Source organism: Phalacrocorax carbo, chromosome 3 (assembly GCF_963921805.1).
Source record: "Phalacrocorax carbo chromosome 3, bPhaCar2.1, whole genome shotgun sequence".
In the NCBI taxonomy this organism is placed as follows: domain Eukaryota; kingdom Metazoa; phylum Chordata; class Aves; order Suliformes; family Phalacrocoracidae; genus Phalacrocorax; species Phalacrocorax carbo.
In genome coordinates this window covers 40339254-40357947 of record NC_087515.1, presented here as the reverse complement: position 1 = coordinate 40357947, position 18694 = coordinate 40339254, and the positions used below count along the sequence as shown (strand labels likewise).

The window sequence follows — 18694 nt, the reverse complement described above, 5'->3', positions numbered from 1 at the left end:
GCGTGCCACAGCACTGAGGTCCTCCAGGACCACAGCTAGCACAAAAGCCCATGTCACAATCACACCTGTGTGGACCAGGCAACACAAAAGTGCCAGTATACATTATACAGTGCAGGTATAATACAGACAAACTGCATGTGAAGTATCTTCATCTGCCCTCAGTTTCTGCAGTTCATCTGCTACATGTGTCAAAGCAGGAGTGGGTTTTGAAGGGGGATTTAAAGTGGAGAAGTGTCATAGATCCAGCCGGCTTGTTTGCAAATGGCAGCAATGATGGCTTTTGCTTGGGGACTGCAGAAATGCTTGAAGATAGACCATCCAGCTGTGGGGTGCAGCCCAAGTGGTGCCTTCCCTGTGTGCTTCCTGTGGTGGCGATATGGCCAAGCGGGTGACACTGTTTCATGGTGCCCGCTGCAAGGTATAGGCATGATTTAGGAGCCATGTCATGGTCCTGCAGCAGAGAGCATCCCTGCACATGGTGATACATCATCAGAGTGGTGACTCCTTCCACGTGGCCTGGAAACTGCAGGTGGCCACTTTTGTTTGTTTCTTTTAACCAGTCAGATGAAAACCACCAAGAATATAACATTCATCCAAGCTGTCAGTGCAAATGTTTAGCTTTAAAAAAAAAAAAAAAATTGGCCTGAAAAAAAGATGCTTTTTTTGGCTGTTCTTGGCTACCCTTATCTTTCAAAAATTTGTCTTCTCTGTGGTTTGCTTTTAATGAAGATTTTTGTTTAACCAGAATCCCAAGTCTCTGCTGAACGATGATACTGGGGAAAATTTCTGGCCTGCACTTAGAAGCAGAGGTTAGCACTGCTTGAGCACCTGTGCAGTGCATCTTTGGACACCAGAAAGCCAAGAGGATGCTGAGGGCAGGACACAGTGCTGCCAGACTGTCACTGGTTCCATATCACACACCTTTCCCCAAACTGTGCTGCAATGTATATCTGTTCAGTCAAGTAACCTATGCTATCTATGTAAAGAAGATGGGGCAGCCAGACTGAAAAAGAATAATTATGAGCTTTAATAATAATAACAACAACAACCACCACCACCACCACTAGGAATCTTCATCAACAGGACATCAAGGTGAAATGATGCCAGACAAGCCTAGTCTACAGGGAGATTGTTTTCAGGCAAGAGCTCTGTGGAAGTTAAGGTTGAAATCTGCCTGCCCTGTCCAAGCAATCTAACAGTTTTGTTTAGGAAGATGACTTTGACCATGTCTCAGGTGGCCCTGAGCACTGTGGGTGTCAGTGAGATGTCAGCAAGGTTCATGGGACAGGGCCTGAGGCCATGGGGGAGGTGGGTGGGCAGCAGCAACGACAGTCATGAAGCTCTTGGAGGAGTGAGAAAGACCCTCAGCTGGCTTCAGCATGCTTGCTCCAGCCAAGGAGTGGAGGATGGCACTACTACAGGTAATGGCACTACTACAATGGCACTACTTCATGTAATCAGCAATGGGAAAACTCCAAAACCCAAAAATTCATGTTGAAAGGCAAGCAGGACATAGCAATTTCTGCTCCCTCCCCCTTACTGGGCATGGAAAGCTGCTAATGAGGCTCCCAGAGCTCTCCTTCTCCACTCATAATGAATACACTTTTTTTTTGCACTCATATAAAACCAGACAAACCACAAGCTGAAGATACAACTAATAAGAAGAAAGTAAAAAAAAAAAAAGTCCTTCCAAGGTTGTGTCTTACAGGTTAAGAAGGACTTGTTGATACACACGTCCCATACATGAACCTTGTTATGTTTTGCACTGACATCCAAATGCCACTCGTGAAGCCCTCCTGCCTCTTTTCCTTTTCCCCTTTTCTCCCCTCCACCCACTATATTTTTAAAATAATGTTGTATGGTTTAGGGAAGAGGGAAGATGGGTGATCTTCCACTGAAATCCCCATTGACCATCATGATGGGTGGTTGTGACAGTATAGCTCCCTGCCGCAGGCTCATGGCCCCATCAGATGTCCCAGGATTGAGACCAAAAAGAACTTCTGGACCATATTTGCCTCCAGCTTTTTTGCTGCAACAGGTCACCAGTGAGTTACCCTGCTCATGGGTAATATATAGTGCTGTGCTTCCACCTCACTGGAGCACAGATTTCCACGGCATAACACACAAAGAATAAACAGACACTCTCTGTTTTCAAAACCTTCAGAAGAGGCAGCTCCTATGGTCTCTTTATTGTCCACATACCAATCTCCCCTTGTTTTCATGCTGCTAATGTACTTTTCTATCTTATGCACCCCCACTAAAAAAATTATGATGAGAGAGGGTCTATATGGGTAATGCATCACTCCTTTAATATTTATCAGATCTGAGGTTAAAAAAAGTGCCTTTTTTCCTTACTAAAAGGGGATTTTTATTTCCAAAGACACAAAGGTAATACTCACAGCGTTTTAGCATCAATCTTTTTTTTTTTTTTTTTACCCCAACAATGGTGAAAAGATGTGATTTTTACAAGCGAATAGGAAGAAAAAGCTTGAACACACCCTGGGAACATGTTTAAGAAGTTGATTTATGTTTCATGCTGAGCCTTACACCTGCAGTTCAAGCAAAACTCAACTTTGCCGCCCCACAGAGCCTAGTTTATTAGGTATCAAGGAGTCACAAGAAGCCATGTAATTAAAACTGTAATTAACTGGAAAGGAAAAGTGCCACCTGAGTTTTGAGAGGCTGTCAATTTTACTTCCATTCCAGCTCTCTTTCTGCTTCTTTTGTCTATAGGGTGTTTTTTTCCCCTGTCTTGATGAGGAAAAACAAAGCTGTTTTTCTTTTCCTTTTTATTAACTAAAGAAGCCACCAAATTCTCATATGTCTTTACTCTTGGGAAAAAAAAAATCAACCCAGTTAGTTTTGAGCTCAGACATGGGTTTCTCTCAGTGGCATTTGCAGCCGCGTTTGCCAACAGGTGTCAAGTGTGGTCCAGGCAGAAAAAAACCCTGAAATGTCCTACTGGCGAAGGGTCAGCTGAGTTCAAAGCCCATTTTAACAAAACATAATCAATGCCCTTTAAAAAGAGGATCGGCAGTGCCTTGTTGAAATGCATGACCTTGCTGCAGTGGGCGAGCCAAGTGCTGGGCGTCCCTGGATCTGGCACGTCCCTCCAAAGGCTGCCGGATCCTGCCGCAGACCACCATGGTATTTCTGCAGACAGGACAAGGCCACACACGGCAAGACAAAAACACGTCTGGGAGAAATATGAGGCGACGTGATGAACCTTGTTAACCAGAGAAATTAAAAGCGAAAATGGGCCCAATCCCCTGGCAAACAAAATAAATCTCCTGACAATTTTTGTGGGATGTGCTGCCAGCCCTATCCTCCCTCTGCCTGGTGCGTCCACCAGAAGCAAACTCCCAGGGGATCAGAAAGAGGTGCCAGAATAAAGAGAAAATTGTTCAATAAGGTTTAAAGAAGCAAAGATTTAGGTAAACTTGACGCAAGAAAGAAAGTCATAGTAAAATACAGTTAAAGAGTAATTACCTAGAAGGGTAAAATGATGAGAACAAAGACAGGATCTATCTTAGAGGTCGTTACAAGGGAGATTTATGAATATATATAAATTTTTGTAGAGGAGATGTTTGTCTTAGATGTGTGTATGAAAGGAGGGGATAGACATTCTTCCTTCTCCATTTAACAGGTGACAAAAACCCATCAAGTGAAGTACCAGCCTTGAGAAGAGAAGTTATTATTGTAAAAAGCCATTTTCCTTTGGTGCCATTTCGATAGGCTTTGGGTGTTTTTCCCCAGACTTAATAATTTGTAGACTCTCCTCTCCCAAAACAGCCCCAGCTTCCAAGACACAGGTCTTGGGACTCTCCGGGTCTGAAGGCTGATCTCCGTCAATGCTAATTTGGGGAAGTAAGTCAGTAAGTCGGTGGTACCCGCAGCAGATGACACACAGGGCTCAGCTTCTTATTCAGCTATAAGTCAGCAGGGGCACCCCCTGACCATCTGTGTTCTATAAATTACAGTAACACCAGCACACACTGCTTGTAAATCACCAATGAACAGGCTTTACCTTGTGACACACTACATGAACTCTGTTGGATATTCCAATAAACTCCCATAAACCATCTGATATAAACTCTGGATTATGTTTCGTTGCGGGGGGGGGGGGGGGGGGGGGGCGGGGAGGAGAGGAGAAAACCTGGACTTCTCTGCACTTGCACAAACTTCTTATGGGTTAAATGAAGATGTGGCCTGAATCTGTGTTGTGTGTTTATGTACCATGTTTTCTTATGAAAGAGATTACACCCACTCACCCCTCCCCCTCCATCATCATGACCACATATATTTCACTTTCCAAGACTGCATCAGCCTTGAGGTACACAGGGTTGTTGCTCTCCTGCAAAAAAACACCCAATCAGCTGAAAAATGCAATTTAATGTGAGCTTGCATGACCTGTCCTCCATCCTTACTGCACCAAGCACAGGCCCAAAACAGGAGAGGCTCACTCATGTCCTTTGCTTTTGGAGGAGCAAGAAGACCCAACCCATGACATCAAGCCAACCAGACCCTCTACAAAGTGAAAAATATGCCACTATTTCTCCCCACCTCTGCATCCTGAGGGCTAAAGCTGAGGCTTGCTGCCTCTAGGAGGGCAGACCATCCCAAAAGAGCTACACAATTGCTTCTTTCTTCCTGCCAAGTGGCTCTTTTACCCCATTCTGGTAACAGGGTGGAAGGCTCTGTGGTCTGACACGCCATCAAACCCCCAGGAGCTGCACTCCTGCCACCCAACTTGGTTTGGATAGCTCTTACCTCCCACAATGTTTCATGGAGGCCATGTCTGCACGGAGGCACTATGAGCAGAAGTCTCAGCATGTGGCCATATCCTTGGTATGTGGCTGGTTGGGGCCACAGATGCTGCTCTGCTGAGAAACCTGGCATTTGACTTAAACTTTCTCTCGAGACCCGTCTAAGGACCACTTTTGTTAATTATATGAGTAAGCCCTGTGCCTAGCTTGTCAACTGGGCAAAAAAACCCTGTAAAATAAGATATCCAGATTGTGTGGGATATGTCAAGTAAATAATCTGATAAATGTTATGTGACCAGCTTTTTTGCTGACCATGAACAAACATGAGCTGTAGTGTAGACATCCAGCAATGGCTGCATCACAACTCCTTGGCATGTTCCTTAATTGAATTTGAAATCCCAACCTCTCTCAGGAGGCAGTGGCAGCCTTGCAGTCATCTCACTCAGGCATAGCATAAGATTCCTAAGGCAACATTATTTTTATCTGGCTATAGCGGCTGGCTTCTCATCACTCTCCGCATGGATTCACAGTTGTGTGAGCACATGCCTGCATCAACACATGCTTTTAAACCCATTGGGTGACTGCAGTCAAACTGGACAGATGTTCCCACCTCACGGAGACAGGGAACTAAGGCAACCATGGCTGCCTCCCACAATGGCAACAGTTGTGGGATGAACTCAGCCATCAGCAGACATCAGAAAATCCACATCTGCAAGAGCAATCCAAGGGAAAATACTGTCCACTGCTCCCTTCAGTCATGAGCATCCAGTTAATCAATACTCATGAATACTGCTCTTTTTTATTACAGCACAATATCCAGGCTCCTACCAATATTGATGCGTCTTTGCCTAAGAGATACATACAAGAAAACATCTAGTCTAATCAGAATAAAAAGGTAAAAGCAGTGAGTATGTGTTCTGGTGATACCAGGACCATCCACATTACATGATCCCAGTGTTACCCAGCAAGACTGTACCTGACTGAATCTCTTTGAACAATCTTAGGAGCTAGTTAGTTTAGTTTCAGGGGAAAAAAAAAAGTGAATAAAATAAAGTTGATCTTTAAATCTATTTTACTCATACAATGCCGCTCCGTCCCCCCGCAATGTTTCTTCAAATTTTCCTAGCAAAAAAAGGATAGTTTAAAATTTAAACATGAATCCACGTCAGCTCAGACAAATCCCTGTCATTTTTGGGCAGGAACTTTTTAAATTGGAGGTAATGTACAAGGAGCATCTTTGCGGTACTTTTCCATCCAGCAAGTGAACCAAAACCTCTGCCTTTCACAGCAAGGCAGTGGGAAGCCCCAGATCAGGTCTGGGCATTGCAACAATGAGGGTCTTCTGAGCTCACCCATGAAGATCCCCCCCCTTCCCAGCCATTCAACCTCCTCCTCTACCTTCCCACTGCCCTCTTCATCCGCCCCTTTCTGTGCACTCCAACAAGAAGTGATAGCACTATTTCTGGTTTTTAACAAGATTTGGAAAGCATTCAAGTGCCTGACTAAGTGGTTGGAAACAAGGAAGCAGAAGGATGTTTTGGCATCCTGCGATGTGTGCATGAAGAGCATAGACACAAACACATTGAATGCACATACTGTAAAACAAGATTACAAGGAGAGTATGAACTAATAAAAGCCTGTTAAAACATCATGGATGCTAGTGCTGTTCGCGTGCATGCCTTTGTATTAAAATAACAAATATTTCACGTGAATGTGCAGTTCAAACATGACTGATCACAGATATAACTTTCGGCAACCTTTAAATACATAATGCCATCCTGTAATTAATGTAGCCTATCCTGAAATTTGAGGGATTTATTGATATTGGCAGAAACGTTTGCAAATAACTTGGGGAAGTTCATAACATACTTTCTGTCTCAAGGGATTTAATTCATTTTTTCCCCTTTTTTTCCAGCTACCATCAATAAATTCATTCAGAGTGCTTACTATACGACGACAATTGCAGTTGGAAGTCCTCAATAGAAAGGTTGAAGAAAGTATCAACATGAAGAAAGAGCCTCGTGTTTTTATTTGTTTTGTTCTCTTTCACTTACAGTGAAATATATATAACCACATCCAAGGGGATTGCTTTTGAGGTCTGAGTGAGAAAAAAGCAAAAGCAGACCATAGGAAAAGCAAGCTGCTAAAGGATTTTACCCAAATTCCTCAGGAAAAATAACATGGCCAACATGAGGTAGGCTGCCAACACTGAAATGTTATGTATTGGTACAGACCAGGCACACACATGTGGAGAGGTTATGTCTTTTATAAGGCCAACTGATATAGTTTGGGGAAAAAAAATGTGTCAACGCAGCTTTTCCTGGAGGAATTAAGATGTCAACACCCCCAGCTTCAGACAGGTGCTGGTTTGTTGGGTGGCCACGGAAGAAGAGATGAATCCCAATGTTGTGGTGCATGTTCCTCACATTCTACAGTCACCACAACTACAAAACTTGGCCGTGACCCTACAGAAAGGTATTTAAAATGTATGCACGAACAAGGACAAGAAATATCCCATCATTTTGCTAGGAAAGGGCTTCCATACCCAAGGTCTGCATAGTGCCAGCACATGGTCACAGCATCTGGAGCATCAGATGGCAGGTTATTTTGCTGTTACCAAGCAGGATCTAAGTAGGTTAGTGGAGTGGACTGGCATGTGTTCTTCCTTGCTTAATCTCCACTTTCCTGCATGGTTTCTCTAGATATTGTAAAGCCTTTCTTGTGTGGACTACTTTATCATCAGGAGGTATTTTTGCTTTGAGTGCATAAATTTGTACACACATACACAAAACTAAAGACAGTAAGACAGAAGACTTATTTTTAGAAAATTGTACAGTTTGGTTTTTTTAAATTTTTTTTTCTCTCTTTCTTTCTAGGGTCTAAATCTGAGGTACTCATCCCACATGACAAATGATCAGCCATTTGTATAAAAAAAGGCCAAAAATACCTGAAAAATACCCCAAAAAGTGCTTCTGAGCTACTTGTTTCATTGACTCGGATGCATTGGCTATGTTTCAAACAGTATGCAGAGCCAAGTCTGGTATGAATGGCTGCACGTAAAATACCAGGGATACCTCAGCCCTCCCCACGGCTTCCCCATACCTCCCACCCACTTCCCACCACATTGTATCGAAAGCCCCAGTGTCACCTCAGGCTTTATGCTCGTACATCATCAAGCATTTCCAATAAAGCAGTGTCTCCAACTCAATATCCACAAGACCCTGCTCCACTAAGTTGGGGCTTTGTTTTTTGGGGAGAAAGAGACATTTTAGGTTCTACCACGCTGTGATTCCTACTGCCTGTAGGGAGAGAGATGGTAGGCACTGGCTAAATGTAAAAGGGCACTTTTCCCTCCAACAGAGAGGAGGAAGAAATTGTGCATCAGGAATGTAAGTGCTCCTTGCTGACTCCTGTCTGGCTATGGTGGGGACAGGGTGACCGACCAAAATGGGCATCCTTCTTACTGCGAGTGGTAGGAGGGTTCCTGGCTGCCCCAGGGTGGGAATGGGAGAGCTGTGCTGACGCCAAGAGGTTGGTGACAATTTATCCTGCCATCCAGGAGTTCCCCAGCAAAATGGGCATGGGAAGCTGCCAGAGGAAGCATCACAGGATTTTCCACCTCTCAAGGGAAAATCAGCCAGGATAGAATCAAAAATGGGGTTTAGCTTCCCACCTTCTCTCACTGTTTTTATCTGCTGCTATATATTTCAGTGCATTTACAGATAATGGTTTAAAAATAATTATGGTGTAATAATCCACCTCTCAAGCTTGTTTAGGTGCCCACCTTCAGGATGCTGCCTTCAGGTTGAAGCAGGGTGCCAGGGGTGTGAACTGAAGCTGCCATTTGAGGTGTCTGCAGAGGACCAACAGCAAGTGGGATCCACCAAATTAGTGTCCTCCCTTCCTACCACTTTTACATGAAAAATATTTTTTTCTGGCAGGGGCATGGATAAAACTGATGTTGCTGCAGGGAAGGAAAAAAAAACCCCCACCTGAACAAAACCAGCAATGGGCATTTCTGTTGCAGGAAAGCTCAACATCTTGCCCGTTGGGAGTGGAGCTCCTACCATCGGTCCAACTTTCTTCCACCCTTGGTCCCCACAGTGCCCAGGAGAGCCATGCTGGGGCCCCAAACCCCCACAGGAGCAGTGTGAGGAGCTTGTCATACTGCCGCTGGAGGACCAAAGTTGTCAGCTGTGAGGTTGAAGAATTTGAGGTTGGCTGTCAGAGTGCCCCGAGCTCAGGAGGGGTTTGGAGGAATGCAAGCTGGGGTTACATAAAACTGACTCATGCTGAGAAATCACGAGTTTTGAAAGATTCAGCTGAGGAACGAGCAAAACCTCAAGCTGCATGTTGCTTACAAGTCAACAGGAACTGGGGGATGCTGGGGATGTCTGAAAAGCAGGCCTTGGTGTGGGGTTTTTTTGAAGTCCTGCCACAACCCTCAGGAGGAACCGAGAGCCATGTATGTCTGTCGTGGGGGAAAATCTGGCCCTTCCTTATTTCAAGGAAAGTCAGTGTGGGCATTTCAGCTTTAACCATTGGAAAGAACTGCCTGATATGGAGTAAATAGAAGTTAAATGGTTTTTTTTTCTTTTTTTTTTTTTTTTGTGCTACTGTGTATAATATTGAACAGTATGTAATGCAGAATATTTACTTTTTGTTGGGATATCTGAGTGTGCAAATGTTTGTGGTTTCATTTACTGGGCAAAATCAGTTGTGGATTTTGGCAGTCTGAGCTGGTCTATGGTTTCTGTCAACACCTGGATGTGGTTCTTCCCAGGGCCTTACGGGTTACTCAAATCAAGTCCCATTACACAGGTAATTTGTGTGCCATGAAGACTGTGTGTGTGAGGGCTATATATGCAAAAGGAGTCCAAGACCCAGGACTTCCTGCCATGCATTAGAAACACTAACCAAAACCATTTGCACTTTAATATTTAAATCAGACTTCTAAAATCCATGCTCAGAGACCTATCCAAGTAGTTGATTTTTGGATCCCTTACAACTTTCTCCTCTTATTTACAGTAGGTTCTCAGCATCTCATACACACACACACACAAACAGTTAAATTATTCAAGTGCTTAAACAAAGATATGGTTGCATGCCTGTGTTTGTCCAAATTTGAAAAAATGTTGCCTGCTTTTAAGTTTTATTTCTCTTTTCCCTCAATCACAGTCTCTCTCCCCCCAAAACACACTGATGGAAGAACGAAGATGTACAGATGGGCTGCTCATTTTCAGTCAGGTTGCTGGGTAAATATGGCATCAGGAAAAGAAGAGTGTTAGAAACACAGATGTACACAAGGCATCCCAACCATCACGTTTGGGCTGCCTCTGCATCACTCAAGTATGCATCATGCAGCCCAAGCAGAGCCATACGAGGCCAGAGGGAAATGCAGCTAATGGAGAACAAACTATTGGTGAATCGCATGCCTTTCAACCTTGCACAATGGGATAAAATAAATATGGATTAGTGCCGGGGTCAAAGTTTTTATTATATGAAGTACTAGATGTGCGAGTGCCTGAGTTTGTGATATTAAAAAAAAAGGACTAACTGTATAAATACACACATACAGATGCATATATATATGTATATACATATATATTTTTTATATATATGTGTGTTTGTTTTGTTTTGTTGTTTTGGAAAGCTCCCTTCCACATGGTTGCAGCTAATTTCTCAGCCTCTGCATTGCAATTGCTAACAATTTAATCACCTTATAAACTTCTGCAATGACTAACGCTGCATCTATGCTTTTGGCACACCATGGTCAGAATTTGTTTTAGCAACAGCGGTATGTAAAGCAGACGCACTATTTGTGAGGCTCAGAGCCCTTAAAAATCATTCCTTTCTCTCTGGGCTATCGACATTCCTGAGCACTCACGATGCAGCTGCCGAGCTGCTGGACAGCCCACATATGGCTGTGCACTGAACAATAGCGACTTGCTGTTGTTCTTGTTACATGCATCACCATATGTGTTTATTAGAAACAGCAATGAAACGATGACAGGCTTCTTCAGCTATCCCTGCTGCTTAGGGAAAAGAAAAGCGAGGGAGTAAGTGGGATGAAATCAAGAGAGTTCTCCCCAGCTTTAGGGGAGCTAGACCATGGGGTGGCATGGTCCCACTCTTTAGGGGCTGTTTATTTATTGGCAATATTGCCAAATTAATACTGCTTCTATAAATGGACACTGAGTCTAAGTCTCCTCTCATTCCCTTGTATCAGGGAATTGCTGGAAACTTAGAAAAAGTGAATCCTGACGGTGTTGACATCCAAAATGCTGTTCCACCAGGGCTCACCTGTGTGCAGCCTGCCCTCAGCCACCCAGGAGAAATCTACCAATATTTCAAGGAGCCTTGGATCAGGACCACACTTGGCATGTACTTCCATCATGATCACAACCAGCTAGTGTGGGATCGCTTTCAGCGTTGGGCTGCCTCGAACAATTTCCAAACTGCAGAAATTTGGGCTGGGGACTCAGTGTTTTTTAAATGGAAGTGTTGAGGCAGGCATCAGGAACCCAAAAGAAACACAGAAATGGTTTAAGGCTGTTTTGCTATCAGTGTAAAGACAAGGGGGAAGACAAGTCCTGGGGACAGGGAAGAGGAAGCGGTGTTCAAAGTGAACAGAGGAGATGAACTAAGACAGTCAAACTGAACATATGAATCTACGTGTGCTCAAAATTCTGCATCATTTCCCTCCACTTGAAGTATTTGCTGTATTTTAAAGCAAAAAGAGGGAAAAAATTAACTCTGGGAGCAAAATCAGCAGAGTTAGAAATACGATGTATCTAAGTATGTAACATAATGTAATTTTGATATCCTTGAGTGTTACAAGCTGTCTTCAGACACATGGAAATCAATGCGAATGAGTACTTATTTCCAAAGGAAGACATGAGTTTCTGTATAAATGAACCATATTTTTTTCATGTTCAAATCTTGATTTTTCTTGATAATAATCTTGATAATGCTGGTTTTTTGTGACCAAACTAACAAACCTTAGCCACTGTAAAAAATCCCACAAAATCAGATTTAAAAATGAATTTGCCACGTTGAGTTGTATCGGTTTTACTGCGACCTTCCAACTGTGGTAAGAGTGCCATTTCCACTCTTACCTCACTTCTTTTTTACTTCCTACCCATAAAAGTAAACAATTCAAGATGATGTTTGACATCTTTGAAAAGTTCCCAAAACAGGATTTTCCACTGAGCCTGCAATCCCTTGGCTTGCTTTTTCTTTTCCCTCCCCCCGCCCCCCCCCCCCAATCAATGAATCAATTTGGTGACTATACTGAAACTACAATTCTGAATTATGTTACCTTTAATTATGTTGCTAACAGAATAGACCATGTACCTACTTAAAAAAGTAAGCCAGTGCTTTTAGGACATGGCCATTACCCCAGCAAAGTCCCTGCCTTATTCCCCATCTGCATGTGAGCTACTTTTTACAGGTGATTGTTTTCTCCCCACAAAACTCTGAACTTTTTTTTGTTTTGTTTTGTTTTGTTTTGTTTTGTTTTGTTTTGTTTAGTTTTTAATGAACCCCTCCGCTGTTTCTCCACTTACCAGCTTGGAAATGTTGCTGTATTGGTTTCACACAGTTTGATAACTTTGTCTTGAATGCATCTTTGTCTTGGATTATTTTGTCAGAAGAAGTTGTTTTTGAACAAGCCCCTTTAATTCTGTTGCCTTTCAGTTATTGTCTCCTGAAATATCAACACGTGGTTTAAAAATAATCTGATTACACCTTTTGAGGAGCAACAGTGGATCAGGCAATTTATTGTACTACTTATTTATTATACGTAATCCCCATCCCACACTCACAAAAGACAATCAGGGCTTTCCACTGAGCGAAATAAAAGCAGGATGAGACCATATGGTTCTTGTTAAACAAGCCTCATCTTCCTATTGTTAATGCTTATCTCCAAAATAAAGTGTTTCTGCAGAAAGCATATTCCCATAGCATGTTCTCTTTCCAGTGACCAGCTGGTTGCCAGTTTGTTATTTGCACTGCAGTAGACCACTTTCATCTATTTCTATTCCAGTCCAAGAACACCATTTGTACATTGTCCAACTTGGAAATGTTAATCTGACACCATTGGTCATGGGCCTTTTAACTTCAAGTGGCAAACTTCCAGCTAGCTGCCAGTTGAGTATTTACACTGGAATCTTTCTTAGCCCAGAAATAAACTATTTGTTCGCCATAAACATCAGCAACACGCCAATAATTTCTGCAACACACATGTAGGAAGGTACAGCCCACCGCACTTTGCTGTTGGCTTCTCAATAACCTCCTAAGTAGCTCCTTGGGGAGATGCTGCTTGTCTTGAGCCAAGATAAATGCATGTATTTCCTCCTCCATGCATGTATATAACTTTTATTTACATTCATGGGAGTTACACATGCATATTGAAAGGCAAGAAGAGGGACCAAAATTAGGATCGTTGGGCAGGAGTCTGACAGCTTCTCCCAAGACCCAGGACTGCCCATAGGCCGAAACATCAGGAAAACCCTAATGCAAGACAATCCAGTTGCTTTGGCATTGTCCGCAGCTCCCCGTGCACAACCATGAGCACAGCGCTCGGGATGCCCGCTGGGAAAGAGGCAACACTGGATGTACTTGAATGCAGCTTTTCAGAAAGCGGACTGGCGTGAGCCCTATGGGATTTTGCTTAGGAGACTGCTATTACTTCCAGCAATACGATTTATGCTTCCTGAAAGAATATTATACTTTGGGCTCTTTTCAATGAAATAAAAGACCGGGGGGGGGGGGGGGGGGGGGCGGAAGAAAAAGAAAAGGTTATGCTGGGTTTTGAGATTTAACTTAAGGAATGTTATGCAGTAGCAAGGGTGTGTTTCATGTATTTTGTTCAACTCTGTTAAAAGAAAACATTTCCTTTTTACATATTCCTGTGGTGACCTGCGGCTGGGAGAGGCCAAAGAACGACTTTAGTGAGTTCAAAATGTAAACTTCAGGAATGGAAACCCCCTCTTTTAAAGAAAAAAAGAATATCAACAACAATGCCCTGTTCTCCCCTTCGCTTCTGCTATTTAGTCAGATAATGTACCCGCCTCCTTTTGTGTTACCTTGCTTGTTCCAAATGAAAAAAAAGAAAATCAGGTTAGAGGAGAACTGACCCTACTAAGGTACTTTAGCAAAACTCAGAGGACCATTTGGGATGTACGGCTGATCTTATTATTGAATATATATATTTATGGACTCCTTAGCACCTAACTGTGCATTTAGTTCAGCATCCCATCCACCTGCACTTCACAACCACCAGGAAAATGCCAGTCAAAATGCAAATACTGGCCAGCATCCGAAGAAGGATCCTGCAAATGCACATTATATGAGCTAAGAGGACGTGTGCATCCCACATCAGGCTGATCACTGGGACTTGATGAATGCCCCAACCAAACCAGTGTGCTGTCCAGGCACAAACTGTGGGGAACGGCAGCTTGTAGCCCTATGTCTCCGCTATGGTCAGCAATTCTTGAGCAAAGCCCAGCAACATAATTTGCAGGTTTAAACCCCCTGCTGTGGCTTTATGCTGGAAGAAAGCAGCATTTGCATCGCCAGTGAGCGAGCACCTGAGCTTTCGTGGCCCTCACTGACCTGTCTAGACAATGAAGTGCCCAAACAGTGGCTAGGCATATTCACCTCCCAGACTCTCCTCCAGAATCCAACTCAACAGGGAATATTTTCAGTGTTAGGGACATGACTTACAATGTGATTTGGGAACCTAAAGGCTCAGACGCTTAAAAAAATTCCCCTTAGCTTGTATAAGTCATGTAAAAAAAGTGCATTTCCTATCCACCTACAGCGACTGCCAGAAGGATGATAAGAGACACACTGTTTCTAGATACTCCAGTACCTCGGGCAAAAAGCAGCTGCTACACTGTGAAACTGAGGACTTCTCTTTCCAGTGTGGCAGCTCACTTGCTCCTGCAGTCAATGGGATTTCTATATAAGATGCATCAATTTTAATCCTGACCTTTGCTGTCTTCCCACTGCTTGATTTTTTTGCACCCTCAGCATTCCATCAGTTTGGGAGTACGAAATATATATAAATAGCCATCTACCATGCAACAATACTTTGATAAACATACATTTTTCTTACCTCACCTAAGGCTCCTCTTGCAATCGAATGAAAGCGAACAAAATATTTTGACGTCTCAAAATACATTCTCTTTTCCAGGAGGGCAAATAAATAGACCTGACATAAAATAATGTCATAACAATCAGCAACTACAACTCAATTCTTGCTGCTGTAACTTGAAACTTGTAAGAGAAGGTTAAAGTAACCCAAGTCTGAATTCCTGACCACTAAAAAAGCATCCACTCCTTTTGCATTGGGTTTTCTGTATGGCTAATCCTATTTAGGGCAACCTCTGCGCCAGGTAAAATAGCAAAGTATTTCCCCAAAATGCTTAAGGAAATTTGACAATTTGAAATTAGCCTCATTGACTGCAGCCAAGCAATACAAAACTGGAGCAGGCAGAATTTCAGACTGAGGAAGGGTGTTTGGACTCCAAGGGAAGGAGAAAATCAAGCCACTTTCAGAAGAAATCCAGTTACCAGGGGAAAACTAGGAGCCTGCAAAAGGATAATGGGCCTGAGAAGAGAGACTGGGAGACTGGGACAGAACCCCAGGCTGCCACAGAAAAAAAGTTGAGCAGTTGAAGAAAGACTCAGAGAACTTAAAAAGAGAGGCCTGGAGCTAATCTTTCTGTTCGTTTATTTTTTCCCCCTGTTTGTTTATTAGCTACAAGTCAGATTTTGGAGCAATTAGTAAAATATCATGCAAATATTCCCTGTGTGACTGCACATGAATAACTTTAATTTCACTAAACATTTGTCTCGTCGTTCTGAAATACATCTGCTGTTTGCATTAAGATAATCTGCTAAAATATTGGGAAGTAAATTACAGTTTTTATAAGATATTTATGAAACAACTTATTTGTATATTAAATATCTCTGACTATTACGGCCTGGTTCTTTGGCTGGTGTCTGCCTTCCCCGGGAGCATTCGTGCCCTGTTTCAATTACAGACTGGGCTGAGTACCATCTTGTGGAAAAGCTCCAACTGACTGGGAATGGCTCAGTGTACACTCTAAAAGGCTGAGGGAATAGTACCAGATCTGCCAGCAGCCTGCAACAACAAAAACAACAACAAAACACAAAAAAACAAACAAAAAACCCAAACCCAAACCCAAACTACAAAGTTGCACATGTGCATAAATCACATGATATTTGCAGAAATTCTGGCATGACACTGCAGGAGTGTGTGTCGCTCCGCTCGGACAGGGGACTGCAATAAATGCCCTTATGGAGAGAGAACAACGAGGCTTGAACGCTGCTCTCAGTCCCTCTTTGGTGACCACACACCATACTGGGAAGTGAATTAAAAGCATTTTTGACTGTTTTGTCCTGTCAGGGTTGTCCCATTCTCTTTGCATGCAGTGAAGTCCTAAGGGGGTGGGGAGAGATGCATTGGTTTAGTATTGCCACAGTGCAGACAAGCTCATATGTAGCCCTGTTTCCAAGTTTTCAAAAGAGATATTGAAAAATCAGGGCACTTGTCATCCTCCAGCACTGAGGTTTGGGGCAGGACCAGTAATGATAACCCTAAGGGCTGCATCCCGCCAGAGGGAGATGGGGTGGTTGAAGAAGAGGGAGGATGGCAAGCAAAGAGATCTACGTGCTGGAGGAACTGGTGGATATTGCTGCTGTACAGCCAGGGACATATCTGCACTAGTTTCAAGCATGGGTAGATACAGCTGTGGAAACTCAGGATAGGCAATGAAACCCTCCTGAGATGCAGGTAAATCCTAGATCACTGACATAGCTTGCTCTAGACAGGATTTGCATGGCTGTAGCTGCATGAGCTCTAGTCACATTGTCACTCGTGTAATATTAAATGTTATGCCTACATCCCTCTTAAAACCCAGCCTAGAGTGTTCAGGAGTTGCCACAGCCCCACAGACAATGTGTAACTGGGCTGTGTAGGGTCTATGAAGCCACTGAGGAGTCTACTGACCCTCCAACCTTCCTTGCCTAGCTGGGACCCCATGCCCTTTTGTGGATAGGCACCAGCTGCAGATTTCTTTTCTGGACACACAGCATATCTGGCTTGGAGGGTTTTGAGGGTTCAGTTTAGAGATGCTGGCAGCATCGTCTGAGCTACCTTGCTTCATGATTTAGCATCGTCTCGCTTTACATTCCCTGCAAAGCTGCTCCATCCCTAGTCCACAGGTTAAAATTGAATGCCCATTCTAAAAGTGGATGGGGTGAAATGAGAAGAGGGAAGAGGAGGAAGCCTGAGGCACTCGGATTTGCATATAGATGGCCTAAATGCTGGATGAAGAAGTCTGGGAAAGAGACAAGGAGACTGAAACACTTTAACACCACCTACCATCTTGACCTACAAATGCCTGTTTGTTAACATCACCTACTTGGAGTCCAGCTTAAAAAATAATAAGCTTGCTTGCCCTCTTCTTGCTTGTGCCCCACACAGCACTCGTACCACTGCTTGTACGGCCACACGCTGCACTGGCCCAGGGACCCTCGAGTTAATGCAACGGGGGGGGGAAGCAAGTAGGGGAGGGTGTATTTCAGCATGGATCAGTCCCCCCATTTTCACAGTAAAATAGTAACAGCCTGGGGCTGCATGGCTCAGTTCAGGTTGCCTTGCCAAGGTATGTCAGTACACACATGCCACGCTGAGCCCTGCCTGCTCATGCTTCGTGGAGCCAAGGGCTCTGGCAGGGACCACACCAGCAATTGTGCAACCCTACTCAGCCGCAGATTTCCTCTGGCCCTGGAAGCACAACAGTGGGCCTGTTGGTAAACAGGAATTGTTTTCCCGCCACAATAGGGCTCCAGATGAAATCACTCCCTGATACCAGGCAGCCTCGACGTGCCTCCTCTGCTCCACACCCCAGTTTAGATGGTAGCGCCTTCCTGCTCCCTGTAGGCCTCGAGTGCCTCATAAAACAACAACACAATAAACAAAATAATAATGGAATCCATATAAGGCTTGATGTCTCCATTGCTCCTTAGAAAAAGTGCCAAGGGACCTTTGCCTGAATATGGGCAGCAGGTTCTCAGCATTGGCCAGGCTTTCTTAAGAGGAAGAAAGGACATTTTTCAAGTCCAGGATGCCAGTACCCATCTTGCCCATCCTCAGCTGTACACCTCCAGTGGAGAGAAAAATGTAGTTATGGGAGATGAATCCCTGGGTCTGGCAGATATATATGAAGTTAAGTTTCCCTTAACACCTGGGGGCTGTGTGGGAAGGGAGGTGACTCCTGACAGCTCCACCGGGGAGGCTTCAGCCAGGGCTGGCCCGGTCCTGGCATCCCCCTTCCTGGTGGCATCAGGGACCATTGGGCTCTCACAAGACATTTTGTGGTTGGGGTAATTGCATTGTGTTGTCTTAAAACTGCCGAGGCATGCCCCTAAATAAAACCAGACCCCCGACCTCACTCCAAGCACAGCAGCCCCCAGCTCCCTGCATGCACAGTCTGACACAGAGCTCTGTCCAGACTCCCTGCCCTGCTTTCATTTCAGATGCACGGTTATTAATTAATTTGTAATTGCATAGGGGGGAAAAAAGATAAACATGTGATTCGGGACAAATATATACATCATAAATACACACACACACATACTCTTTCTCATATCTATATATATTTTTTGGTCAATGGTGTCCTAGAACCCAAACGCACCATTTAATTATTTGTGCTGGGAGTGCCAAAGGAACCTACCATTTATTTATACAGCTAAATCAGCTGCAGATGTGTGTGTGCTTTTCCCTTCATTCTTTCTTTCCTTCAGTGTTGGCATTTCTGACATCTCTAGGTTTTTTTTCCCCTCTCTCATTCAATGGGGGCATCTGAAAAGCATTGGGAACAGCTCACTGC

The 18694-nt window shown here is 43.8% G+C and overlaps 2 long non-coding RNA genes across 2 annotated transcripts in view; one reads left to right on the top strand and one right to left on the bottom strand.

Annotated features, from left to right (window-relative positions):
* Positions 1 to 18694, bottom strand: part of LOC135312523 (uncharacterized) — a 260498-nt gene that overhangs the window by 1553 nt on the left and 240251 nt on the right. Inside the window, exon 19 of the long non-coding RNA XR_010372091.1 lies at positions 14890 to 14985. This is a non-coding gene — a long non-coding RNA (uncharacterized LOC135312523). The remainder of the gene's footprint in view (positions 1 to 14889; positions 14986 to 18694) is intronic.
* On the top strand, positions 6689 to 8685 carry LOC135312842 (uncharacterized). Its single transcript, XR_010372464.1, has 3 exons — positions 6689 to 6960; positions 7643 to 7806; positions 8534 to 8685. It is a non-coding gene; the product is annotated as an uncharacterized LOC135312842 (long non-coding RNA).